We start from the raw sequence: 13,021 nt of genomic DNA, 5'->3' as shown, positions 1-13,021 counted from the left end.
AAATCATAAGCATCCCACCGCTGCCACCAGTGTAAAGACTGACTGGAGACAGAGTAGAAGCACAGACCAACCCAGCCAAGATTCTCTATTGTTGGTATCAATGGACGAAAATCAACGCTTAGCTCTCAGGAGAAGATGCAGGCTGGTTCATAAGTACAGTGTAGTTCCAAGCCCCCACAAAGGAATGTCCACACACTATATAAGTGATAACACAGTTCTTTATATAAATAAGGTTCAGAATATATACACAATCAATAACACACTTTGTGCTTTGGCAATACTAAAATGATGAATATGTACAATATCTATGTGGTACCACAGTTAACGCTTGATTCCATTAAAATGCACCAACTGCTGACAGTTTCACTGGCATGCAAATCAAATAGTAAGGTGAATCAACAATAGGTAAGTGGGAAGACAAGTTTGGTTAAACAACTGGCAGAAATACTGGGTCCCTAACCCTAGACACAGTTCTGTGTGAGGATCCCCCGACCTGGGCAACCTGTAAATAAAGTGTATCATCAAGCCCAGTCCATATAGTGTTTAATATAGTCTTGGTTCCTTCTAAAAAGGTTATACTACCCCAATGTACCTGGTTTAGGAGGGTTCTACGTCAGCTCAGCGATGGATCCTTCTTGAGTGAACTCCCTTTAAGGCAGGAGCCACGGATTGTCGAGATTCCTCAAAGAAAAGGTGAACAATGTCATCGAGACGGCAGCATCGGCCTTAGCTGTGCTCATCGCCGATTGATCGGGGACGTCCTGTGAAGACGAGGCGTGCAGGGCACCTCGATGACGAGAGTCTGTTGCCGCAAAGAGTACTTAATGAAGAACCTAGACCCAGCAAGGGTGTCGGGTCATCGGTGTTCGGCATTGGCGATCAGGACTCGACCATGGCTGGCTTTCGGATCTTCGTCTGTGTCTTTGTGGACTTCGGGTGGCGGGAAACCCACCGGCGGTTTCTCCTCGGTTCGGCGGCGACCTTGACTTTCTCCGGCGGGACAAAGCGGTTGATGGTGATGAGCAAGGGAGTCCTTGATTTCAAAATGTCTTAGGCAATGGAGCGTTGCGGCTCAGATCTATGAGAATACAGTGGTCCTCCAAACCTCAGTCGACGGTGACGGTCGTCGATGGCCTCGACGTCCTGGCACTTCGCTTCAGATTCCTTTCTGGTCTCCGTCTCCAGGACTGACTTCCAGTGTGCCTTGGTGAAGGTTAGCTGGTGCACGATGTTCGCTCGTAGCTCGGGAAGAGGTCTCCTAACAGGTCCTCTCTTGGATCAGTCCTCGAAGGCATGACAACTTTCAGATTGCATTGAAGGAAAGCAGCAGCAATTCTTCTTCTTCCGGCTCGGCTTCGAGAGTAAGCATCAAGTTTCGACTTCAGCTTCTGAACAATTCCAGTAAGTGAGAGGTCCCCAGATATAGAGCCTCATTATAACCCTTGCACTCCCGTAATGAAGGGGGCCGGTACGGGACCAGCCCCCTTCATTACGGGAGCGCTGATTACGAGGTTCCCTTTGCGGGACTCGGAACAGACGTCTGGTAAAACCAGACATCCTTTCCGAGTCCCGCGAGGGGAAGAGGGAGGTAATAACGGGCCATACATAATGTGCCCGTTATTACCTCCCTCTCCATTCCCATTGAGCCCTATGGGGGCTCAAATGGGAATGGGGAATGGTTTCTTCAAGGAGGAATTACCGGGTCCTCCAATGTTGGAATGACCCGGTTATTCCTCATTGAAGGAACCCAGTAATGGAGCCCGGTTTGGAGGCAGCCATGGTGCTGATAGCACCATGGCTGCCTCCAAACTCGTAATGAAGCCCATACTGTTCTGTTTCTCATTCACCAGGCTCAGGCAGCCAGTCATTCAGAAGGACATTCATGCAGGCAGGCAGCCAATCAGGCTCACAGTGCATTCAGGCCATTCTTCTCCATCCAGACACTCACAACAGAGACTTGTCCCTGGCCTCAAGCCCAGGGATCGTATCTCTCCAAAACTGAAGTCTCCCAGTGGCTGCGAGGATTAAGTTCAAAACACTCTGCATCGGCCACAAGGCCTTCTGGGGCCTGGTGCCTCAATACCTTCAACTCTCTCTTCCTAAATATCTTCCTTCTCGAGCTCTTCGTTTATCTGCCTCCAACTCCCTCAGGGTCAGTCGCTTCTTCAAGCAAAGAGTTGGTGGTTGATCTCTCTCTTCGGCAGGGGCCTCCCTCTGGAACAGCCTCCCTGCCTCCCTGAAACTTGAGGAGAACCAACTCCGGATCCGGAAGTACCTTAAAACCTTCCTCTTTGCTTCTGCTTTCTCTCCCCCTCCGCCCTGCTGAATTCCTGGCTGATACTGAGATTGCACTGGTTACCTGGCCCCTTCTGATCTTGGGCCCAAGCCCTGCCAGTTGCACGCCTGCACTGTCTCACTGGCAACCCCTGCACCTGGGAACTGTTTTCTGTATCCCTACAGTCCCCCCACCAGATCTTATTTCAGCCCTCACCCTGCACTTGCCACCTGCTGGCCGCTCTTTTATTTATCTTGCTTATTTATGATCCCATGTACTGCACTTTCCGTTCTTTTATTTATCTTGTTCATTTATTATCCCATGTACTGCACTTTCCCTTCCCCCACGCCCCCACACTTTTCTCTTTCCCCTTCCCTTTCACATGCGTGATCTGAATGACACCTGGCCTAGTAACATCGCTGTCTGTCTTCCCTCTGTTCCCCCTCCCTTGCCTCATCGCGCCTTGAAACACCTGTGTATAGGCACGTTATAAATGCCATATCATCTAGATCATCAGAAGCTCAGAGAGGCACTAGACTGTGTTGGAAACTGCTCCCAAGGAGCTATCAACTGGATATCTTCGTTTCTCCAAGATAGACAATCTAAAATAATATGGGGAAATCAACAATCAACAACTAGACCAGTGGAGTGCGGAGTTCCGCAGGGAGCTAGTTTCTCCCCACTGTTGTTTAACTTGTATCTTCGATGCCTTTGTACACTACAAACCCAACTTGGGATATTTTTCAGCAACTTTGCTGACGACACACAGCTGGTTTTTTAACTCAGTGGGGACTACAACAAAGACAGTAATACACTAACATCCATCTACAACACCATTGAAGCCTGGATGAAGGTAAATTGGATGTGCCTCAACGGCATTAAAACTGAATTCATGATCTTTGGTTCACCTCTAGCCAGAAAAAGATTAAGCTCAGACTACATCACTTTTTACATTAAGGATACGCCAATCTCGGTGGCAGAAAAGGTCAAGACATTAGGAATTTATATGCAAGCATCACTGGGGGCTGAAGCATCTGAAGAATTCTGCTGCCCAGCCTTTTAGTTTTGGTTAGTAGGTGGCTCTGAAAGCGCTACCTGTAAGTCCAAAACTATTGTTATTAAAACAAGAGCTTTAACATGAGAGCTTCAAACAGGGGTTTCTAATGCTTTTCAATGCAGGTTGACATATCAGGATGATATATGTAGTGTAGCTATTTGTCCCATTGCTAAGTGAAATCTATGGGATTGTCCTCCCATTCCCACCCATTTTTCCTCCAACCACACCTCTTTTTGCACGCTTTAGCTGATTTTCTACTGTGTGGTGATATTTTTTGTATTGATGTAATTTTGTAACTCTTTTTAAAAAACCTTTTTCCGATAACCGGGGTTATATCAGCAAGAGACTACAAATAACCCCAAATATTTTGAAAATACTCACGGTTATTTCTCATTTGACCCACTTTCATTAATTTCATATCGTTTTCAACTATAACCCTGAAAATGTAAAAAATACAAAAAAACATTTATGGACAAATAACCCGGAATATACGAAAACGTTTGAGCTCTGGACTTGGGTCCCAGCCCCCCACCAACTTCTCAATTTCACATGGAGTCCTCTTTCGCCCTCACCACCTATAGCCTAATGCCATTTCATCCCTTTTCCTCTTCCAAAAGGCATTATTTCCACTTTTCGTTCTCAGATATTTGCGAACATTTCAAAGATGTTCACACATATCTCTCTCATCGAACAAGAGAAATTGCAGATTTTTGCTTTCTGGAAAGCCTCACTGCTGCAAACCACAATGGGAGATATAGCTATCATTTTGGGAGAAGGGGCCAACCACTTCTCCGTCAAATATTTTAACAACTACTGGAAGAAATAATCTCAGGTGCATCCTGGAAATTGAGTCAATGCTTCGTGCCGGAGTTGTTTCGTACCTGGTCCAGTTCTATCTAGCGGAAATGTAGACTTTTACTTTATGGGTAAATGAATGGTAGTAGGCTGAAAACAGATTTTTTTTGTAGCTATTTCATTTTATAACAAATATTTCCCAAAGTGTCCGGTCTGGGGGTCAAGGGGTGTATGTCTAATGCACTATAGTTAAATTGAGTATTGAGTTCCATAGGAAACCTGAAAAATCAATTACTAATAACTTTTCACTCATACAACGTATTTGGTTGAAATTGTGCAAACAGAATTATACTCAAGGCCCTCCAAATATCCACCCCTGATCCCATTCCACCAGACTGGACATTTAGGAAAGATCTGTTAAAAAATAAAGAAGTTATTAAGAAAACAAAAAAGAAACACTTTTGGCATAGTCCCCATTCATTTTTCCATAGCAAAAAAAGAAAAATGTTTGAACAAGGGAGGTGCACAGACCAAACTGGTGCACGGATTTGCACCAGATCAGGTATGAAACAAATGAACGGAAAAAGAGATTGGGGTTACCAGGACTATGGGCGCTGTATCAATAAGTATTAAAGTAGTAGTATATGATGATGTCTTCTGCAGATGGTGAATCATTAGGCTACCCCTCCCTAGCACATGAGTAAAGATTAACAATTGAGCGAACCACCATACATTCGCTGACACGTATCAGTGAAGAGAAACGCAGATATACAGAATTAAATAATGAAAACAGTAATGAAAACTATTTAATGTTGACATTGGAATAGAACATGGGTGCCGACACGTGTTTCGACCAGGTGGGTCTTTCTCAAGGCACAAAACGAACTTCCAAATGAGTCTGATAAATTCCTGGCTGTTAAAGGCCATTTAACTTTTTAAGCACAAGCCGGATTGAGGCGTCTCAACGTATTCCTAACGGAATTCTATAATATATAGACTTGGCTTTTAGTATCAAGGACAGCAACATTGTGCTTTGGCTAACTGCCAATTGCATTCAATAACAGAATTGAACTAGTACGGGTATGGCTTCTGCAGCGTCTCAACGCGATCCTAACAGGCATCATATATTATTTTGTTTCTTCGACATGGGATCTACATTCATCACCTTTTGACACATCACTTCGTTCAGGCTTAACAGCCAGGAATTTATCAGACTCATTTGGAACTTCGTTTTGTGCCTTGAGAAAGACTCACCTGGTCGAAACACGTGTTGGCACCCATGTTCTAATCCAATGTCAACATTAAATAGTTTTCATTACTCTTTCCATTATTTAATTCTGTATATCTGTGTTTCTCTTTACTGATACGTGCCAGCGCATGTATGGTGGTTCGCTCAATTGTTATTCAGGTATGAAACAACTTGGGCACGGAGTGTTGACTCCATTTCTCCTGGTGCGGGGGAGGGGCTGGGGTTATTGCATTCAGTAGATGTCCCCTGGACGGTGCCCCCTTCTACTTTCTCCAAAGTTTTAGCTATCATTTTGTTTGTTCTATATGGGGGATATTCGCAAATATTCAGGGTAATATTCGGGTTTAGCTTATCCGAAAACAAAAACTTGAAAAAACAGCATTTGGAAGAGGAAAAAGGTTTTCCAATATTCAGGGTTATTTGTACATATTTGCGGCTATTCTTTGAATAGTCAGGGTTATTGTAAAGAAGTGTGTCACATGCATGATAACAATGAATATTTTATAAATATATGGGGGTATTTTAGTCCATTGTTGATATAACCACGGTTATGGGAAACAGGTTTTCGTTAAAAAGAGATAAATACAAATAAATTGGATTTTTACAGCTACAGTTAGGTGTGGGGCATCCTATTGGGGCAAGATTTCAGAGGCCCTCATTACAAGTTGGCCTATAATACAGGCAAGCTGCTGCCAAACGTGCACATTTTTCCGGCCCCTGGCAATGGGGAAATACAGGGCCATTACGACCCTGTTGGACCCTGTATTTCCCCATTGCCAGGGGCCGGAAACTTTTACTCCCCATTCCCATTTGAGCCCCATAGGGCTCAATGGGGAATGGGGAGGCCGGTAGCACCGGCACCATTCAGAATGGTGCAGGTTCTACTGGCAGTGTCTTCTTGCGGGTGCCGGTACGCCCGCCAGGTCAGACCTGGCGAGCGGGTAGGCACCCGTGAGTAGAACTCGTAGTTTGCTGGTCCGCTAACAACAGTACCGGCAAGCTTACCAGTACTGTTGTTACCGGACCAGCAAACCTGTAATGAGGGCCTTTAAGGTGCAATATAGCCATAGCTAGTGGGCCCGGAAGGCCATCTAGAGGGTCCAAAAGCAACATGTTGGGGGAACATGTATATTGGACATGGTTGAAGGCCATGGCCACTGGCCATGGGTGAAGGCCATGGCTAGTGGTCCATAGAAAAACTATGGTTTAACGAAAAACCTTGAAATTCACTGACAAAAACCCTAGTTAAGGTGCAGTTAATTTGCACAGATGTAATGCAACAAAACCCTTGAAATTGAGCAGATGTCGGAAGTCATGACCAGCTAAACTCTACGCGTTCAATCTTATTGGATCCGCGAACCATGACCTTTTTCCACAGACAGCGTGGTAGCAAAAAGCTCTGGAAAATATATTTGGGGTTATTTTGTGGATGATAGACTGTCTGGGAAAGGTGGGGGAGCAGAACAAAATTAAGATAGGGTGTTGTTATAGGTGATAAATGGCTGTGGGGTTGTCGCTAAGTCCTCGGTCATCTGGACACTGGCCATGGCCACAGTAATATGTGCACAGTGATTATGTAGTGTTCTGTGGGCGTATTGTGAGTTGCTAACAGGAACCACAGACATCATTTGAACTTGGATGTGTTCTGTGTCAGGGTATATTCATTCATATTTCATGAAAGTAGTGAGTGTGAGTAATATATATTTGTTTGGAATAAAAATACATATTTCAGTTTTTACTGAAATGTGTAAAGTAGTTATATAATGGCTAAAGAGTATGGTTTTGGGCATGGCCAGTGTCCAGATTTGTGGGGGCATTGCCATAGTAATATGTGCAGAGTGATTATGTAACGAGTAGGAACATTGCTCATGCCTACAGCACAAACCGAAGATGGGGCCGTTGACATAGGTGAAAAATGGCAGTGGGCTGTCGCTGAGTCCCTGGTCATTATTACTGCCTGTGACCTACGCATACAGGGACAGTGTTGCCCGGGCAAGAATCAGGACACTGGCCATGGCCACAGTATTATGTGCACAGTGATTATGAATGTGGCTAATGGACTTACAAATTGCAATAAGCATCATATTAGATATTGACACTTCGCTGGATATGGCGAGAAGGGTATCATGTTTGCTTTTTTGTCTCTAAAGAAACAAAAATATAATTAGTTATAGAACATACTTTGCGTAATATAATTAGTTACAGTTGTACCCATATGTTTCATTTTATTGACCCTCATAAGTAGTCCATTGTATGGACTATGTTTGGTACCCCATTTGTTGTCACGCATCTCCTAAAAAAGCCCCAACTTTACTCCTCTCTAGCAGGGACTTTCCGGCCTATATTCCTACTGCCGGCCTTGATCAAACTCATGGAGGCCCTAATTACGCCATCTCTCTCTCGGTTTTTGGGAACCAATGAATGTTTTCATCCTTAACAATCAGGTTTTCATCCCTTTGATGGGCACAGAGTCTGTCATGATTTCGCTCATGGATGACTTAGGTATGCTTCAGGACCGTGGGAGTCACTGGGGTGGATTGTGGATTGTTCTTGACCTCTCTGCGCCCTTTGACACTGTAGATTATGACATTCTCCTTGACCATCTTGAACACGCTGGAATTTTGAGGGCTCCGCTGGCATGGTTTTGCTCCTTCCTTCCTTAGGCTACACAGGCTGTCTCCTTCCAGGCCTGTGTCTCCCCACCTTTCTCCCTGCCTTATGGTGTGCCCCAGGGGTCAGCGTTGTCACCGGTTCTGTTTAATCCTTGTGTGTGTCCGCTGGCTGGTCTTATCTTTAAGTTTGGGGTACACTTTTATACCTACGCGGACGACACCCAACTGGTGTTGCATCTTGACTCACCTTTAACCGAGCCTTCGAGTAAGTTCAGAGATTGCTTGTCAGCTATAACAAATTGGACATCTTCCAACTGGTTGAAGCTTAATGGGGAAAAAAATGAAGTCCCTATGTTTGGTTCCCCAATGGCTAAAACCAGTTGGAGCCAGCAGTACTGGCCTGATTCGCTGGGTCGCTGCCCCACCCCTAGCACCTCTGTTAAAAGTCTTGGTGTCAGGCTCTCGTGAAGCCCAGATATCAGCAGTCTGTAACTCTGGCTTTGTAAGACGATAGGTGCTAAGAAAGATCCTCCCTTTTCTTCCCTCCGACTCCCATGCTAAAGTGCTTACCTCAGCAATTATGGGATCCCTGGATTATTGTAATGGGGTCTGTCTGAGACAACCACTCTACCAGATACAGTGGTTGCAAGTGTTTCAGAATTCCGTGGCTAGGATGGCTTTAAATGCCCCAAGACTTACCCCTTCTGCAAACAGGTTGCGGCACTCCACTGGCTACCTGTAAAGACCAGAGTGAAGTTTAAGTTCTTATGCATCACTCATCTGGCCGCTGTAGGTGAGTGGATGAGCCGGAACTGGTTGAAGCTGAATGGTGACAAGACAGAGGTGTTGGTGGTTGGTGCCCCCCCTGATCCTTCACTCTGGGTGTCCTCTTTTTGGCCCTCCTCTTTGGGCTATCTGCCGGTCCCGGTGACAAAGGTTAGGAATTTGTGTGTTATTCTCTCTGCCTCTCTTTCAATGCACGACCAGGTCTCTGCCGTGTGCAAGATAGGCCACTTCCATCTTAAGATCCTGAAAAATGTTCTATCGCTTCTTCCTGCCACTCTTCATCCTCCGGTTGTTGCAGCCATGGTGCTTAGCCATCTGGATTACTGCAACTCGCTGTATCTCAAACAACCTAAGGGCTTAATCCAGTGGCTGCAGCGCCTTCAGAATCTGGCTGCACGTGTCGCTACAGGATCTCCGTATGGAGCTCATATTTCCCCGGTACTGCGTGCTTTGCACTGGCTCCCGGTCAAAGGTAGAATTGAGTTTAAGTCACTGTGCATTGTTCATCGAGCACTCCACGGACTGGGAGCAGAATATCTTCAGTCTAGGTTTGTTCACTATCATCCTGCTCGTACGCTGCGTTCCTCCTCGGCGGAACTGCTGGTAGTCCATTCATACCGCCGCAAACGCATTGGAGGCCGGGCTTTCTCGGTTGCGGCAGCTCAAATGTGGAACAACCTTCCTCCCACGATCAAGGCTATATCGAGCCATCTAGCCTTTAGAAAGTCTCTGAAGACCCTGTTATTTTAATCCTATGTGGTTTCCTCCGGCTGTTCTTCTCACCTCTCCCTTAGCACCAAGATACCTTTGGTGACCGTGCGCTTTAAAAGTTTAATTAACTTAACTAACTTAACTCCTCAGGCCCGCCATATATATCTGAGATATAAGCAGGAGCGCTACCAACTCACTAGGTGCCTCCACTCAGCCTCTCAAGGCTTGCAAAAAGTGCCACGATAGCAGAGAGCTCGGCCAGGTGGTCGCTCTTTCTCAGTTCTCGCACCCACCCTATGGAACAAGCTGCCAGCCACAATGCGTGATACTGGAGATTATCTTCAATTCTGCAAAGTACTGAAAACCTATCTTTTGTAATACTTTTATGCTGTGGTAGTACTCCTAGACTGTCCATCCCCTCCAGTGCCTAGATGCTCTCAGGCCTTAGTATGCACTTTTACAAATTTAGTCTAATACAATACCACTTTCATGAAATCAGAGTTCCTTACATGCCATCTATCCTGATTGAGTTCCACCTCTCCGGTCTGACAAAAATAACTGTAGACCATAACCGTATCACATCTTTGAATAATTTGGCGGCTAAGTCCAAGTACGAAAGTTACACGTATCAGGGTAGTTTTAAAGATTGTCACGAAAGTACTTGACCACGTCCCATTCCCCGCTCTGATACGTTTTATGGTATACCAATGATTATATCTTCTCCATGTACTTAGCAATACAGGAGCATGGACAGGTATCCCGAGAGAGGAGCAGATCTGTAGGATCTGCTGTAAGGAAGTGGAAACGGCTATACATGTTCTTACCAACTGTGGCCCATTGGTAGAGCTCTATAAAAAGGACTATGGCCTCTTTTTAGATCATGCCTCAGACTAGTTTTGAAGTGCCCTACATGGCGCTGAATAGCTTGTGGTTACATCCGCCGCATTCCATATTTGGAATCGTGTTAGGGGCAGATTATCCAATTTGTAAACCCTTCCATTTTGGTTGTTTGAAAATTGTTTTAGTAGGGGTACTAATGAATTTATAATCACATGCATTTAACAAGGGGAGATTTTGCCAATCCCGCATAAGGTCTTAACCATTTTTTATCAATTGTGAGAGTTAGTATTAACTTTTGAATTGTTTTTATTAGGGTTTCTCTTGCCATAATGGTGTCTTCTACCACTCCATACCCTGACCTTTTATTGTCTATGGCAATTGGGTATCTTTGTTTTTGTTTATAAGCCTCTCCATTGAAGTATGCTTCTGCGCTTCTGGTGTGAAACCATTCACCTGCACAGAAGTTGGAAACGTTCTCTATATTGACATTGCACATGTTTACAAGTAGTCTTTGTAGTTTCTTGATTAATTTAGTTAGTGGTTTCATTCTGTTTAAAATCAATATGAAAAACGATCTCTTTAGTTTAAATGCGTCGTCAATCAGAGCTTCAAGGATCCGTTTTCTGTGGTAGTTTTTGACTAAAGTTTGACATCCCTACACATTGGTTTTCTATAGTTGTGAGGGAAAGGATCCTCTGTTGTCTGGTCGTACTTCATAATGCCTTCAGAATAGACATATGTTTTGAAAGGCCTGCTATGTTCCAAGAAAGCATATTTAGGGGAAGGAGCTCATCAACCGTCAATTGACGCCTTCAAGCCATTCCCCCCTCAGGGCCAAACTGGATTCACTTGCTGCAGCTCGATCCCCATTTAACATAGTTGGTTTGGCAGGGAGACCTTTTCCACTGCTTGTTCATGCATAATGCCCCCAATCTTAATGTGAGCCGGTAAATATGCCCTCAGGCATGTTGCAGAGCCCTTGGGTGGGTATGTTCTGTAATCAATGGACAATAGTGCTTCTTCAGTCAAGTGACAATTGGAAAAAAACGTTTAATGCAGTTGAATAAACCATCCAGCCCTCGCTTGCGTACACATCTAACTATATCTTCACAAATTATGGAAGCCCACCCTTTTGAGCTCCTGATCCAATATATGCATTTGTTTGTCAGGGATGTGCGAGATTGCTATCATGGAAGGAGAAATAGACAACAAATTCAATGTGTAATAAAAGGCTTTTTATTAAAAAACGGTCAGGATTAAGTAAGGCCTAACTTGCCTTATAGTAAGGTGATCTTTCCCTACCTAAAGAAACTAAGGAAAGTCTGTGTCAGTATGTTCAACTGTCTGTGTCCAGCTCAACTTCGCTCTCCAGCAGCGCCTGATGCCCGCCTTCCCTTCTGTGGGATCTCTGTCCTGCATCAACCATCCAGCATGGCTCCCAGCGTCTCGTTCGGCATACTGGCGTCTCAGCTTCTCTTGCACTCGCACGGCACCTTCTGCTTCCACCTTTCCAACTCAATGTTCCACCCTTTATCCACCTGTGGTCCGGTAAATGGCTGCAGGTGTGTTTCATTAATTACATTTGCCTGGCTCTCATTACCAGAACATGCCTGACCTCCATGGATCTTCCTCGTCTCAGTAATTAAATGGGCAAAGGATGCAATCCTCATAACTCCTAGTCGTTTCTTCCATGTCTCAGTATTGTTATGCATCCCAAGAGGGGAATGAAGGGGAACAATCTTATAATGACCCATAAAGTTTGGGGGAAGGTTAGGTTGGTTGTCATGAGGATAAGGTGGATACCATGTATCGCCTAAAGGTACCTCACTCCCAATTCCCAAGCACTCTCCATCCAGGTGATGCTCCCTCGCTTGTCCACCCCCAGGGTCAGGATCCAATAGTGATGGCCTTTCCCTGGCCACCTCTCTAGAGGATCCAAGGGGAGTAAGAGTGAGAATACCCGCAGGTTTCTCACAGATGCGTGACTTTCATGGGAATCTGCGGATAGCATGGGCACATTACGCATGCGCACACATGATTGGTCCCCCTTAGATCGTATTGTACCTCCTGATTCAGATCGCCTCCCCAATGGTGGTGCCCTACTAATTCGATCAGAATTCTGCTGCCCAGCCTTTAAGGTATGCCGAGCTGCATGAGAGTTAATGACATCAATAATGGGCCACAGGCAGTTGGCGGGTGGTACATAGCCCGAGGATTGGGGAGAATCTTACTTATCCAATGTATACGGCCATCTAGTCTGGTTTAGAACATCAGGTGTAGTGCTGGAATTGCACCCCGTGGCTGCAAATTGATAGGAGTTATTGTCTGTCACAGGATGGTACCGAACCCTGCGTCATTGCTCGTCATCATTAATGATGGTTTATGGCCTATCCCAGCCCCACTTCCTAACTTCATACCAAGTTCTTTGATACTGCCATTCAATAATCTGTTCTGTGCTACCAGTTCTTTAACAACACCGACCAACTGTCCTATATTAAGCTCTCTCATAAGGTCCTTCAATGAATTGAAAAATGGCTGAACTCATACCTTGACATTCATTCTCCTGGGATTCCTTCTCTTTATGATCGAGGTAGTTGGGGTTACTGCCGTACCTTAGTTTGGGCTCCTTGGGGACCGGGCAGATAGTTACTTTCCTACCCCTTTTCTTTTTGCCCTGTTTTTTCCACCTTATGCCA

This window comes from Ambystoma mexicanum, chromosome 3q, assembly GCF_040938575.1.
Source record: "Ambystoma mexicanum isolate Mex_15411 chromosome 3q, UKY_AmexF1_1, whole genome shotgun sequence".
Lineage (NCBI taxonomy): Eukaryota > Metazoa > Chordata > Amphibia > Caudata > Ambystomatidae > Ambystoma > Ambystoma mexicanum.
This window is presented reverse-complemented; position numbering follows the sequence as displayed.